This window comes from Mastomys coucha, unplaced genomic scaffold (assembly GCF_008632895.1).
Source record: "Mastomys coucha isolate ucsf_1 unplaced genomic scaffold, UCSF_Mcou_1 pScaffold16, whole genome shotgun sequence".
Taxonomy (NCBI): domain Eukaryota; kingdom Metazoa; phylum Chordata; class Mammalia; order Rodentia; family Muridae; genus Mastomys; species Mastomys coucha.
This window is the reverse complement of record NW_022196898.1, coordinates 33,603,560-33,604,093: the sequence shown is the minus strand read 5'-3', so window position 1 is coordinate 33,604,093 and position 534 is coordinate 33,603,560. Positions and strand designations below refer to the sequence as shown.

Sequence of the window (534 nt, the reverse complement as noted above, 5' to 3'; positions counted from 1 at the left end):
GGGAGGGAAACCCTCATCATTTATAGTTATTTAGGAAAATGCCTTGGTAGAGTGTCATGGTTAACTTCAATTGTCAGTTTGACAGTATTTATTACCAAGCAGGAAGCAAGCCTCTGTGCATGTCTGTGAGTTTCTAGATTAGTTTAACTGCAGTAGGAATGCCGATTCTCACTGTGGGTGCCACCATTCCATGTGCTATGGTCCTGGACTGAGTAAGGAGAATGGCACCTGTGAGCTGACCATCACATTTGATCCCTCTCTGCTTTCCAACTGTGACAATATCGCCAGCTGCCCCCTGTCCTGTCACCATGTCATGGTGTGGGCTGTCTGATTCTCACCCTGCTCTGACAGAAGAAAATATTACATTCAGAAGATGTATCAGTCGGTGAAAAAAATTTTAAGGAGAAAGATATGATGCCTAAGGAGGAATCAGTGGCTTTAAGCTGTACTCTGGCTAATTGCATGACAGTGAATTCCTCTGATTCATGTTACAATAAAAATATCTGGTCACTTATAAACTACTTGTGGGTCCCC

General features: G+C 43.1%; 1 pseudogene; it reads left to right on the top strand.

The window, feature by feature from the left end:
• Positions 1–534, top strand: part of LOC116094429 — a 5,567-nt pseudogene that overhangs the window by 1,221 nt on the left and 3,812 nt on the right.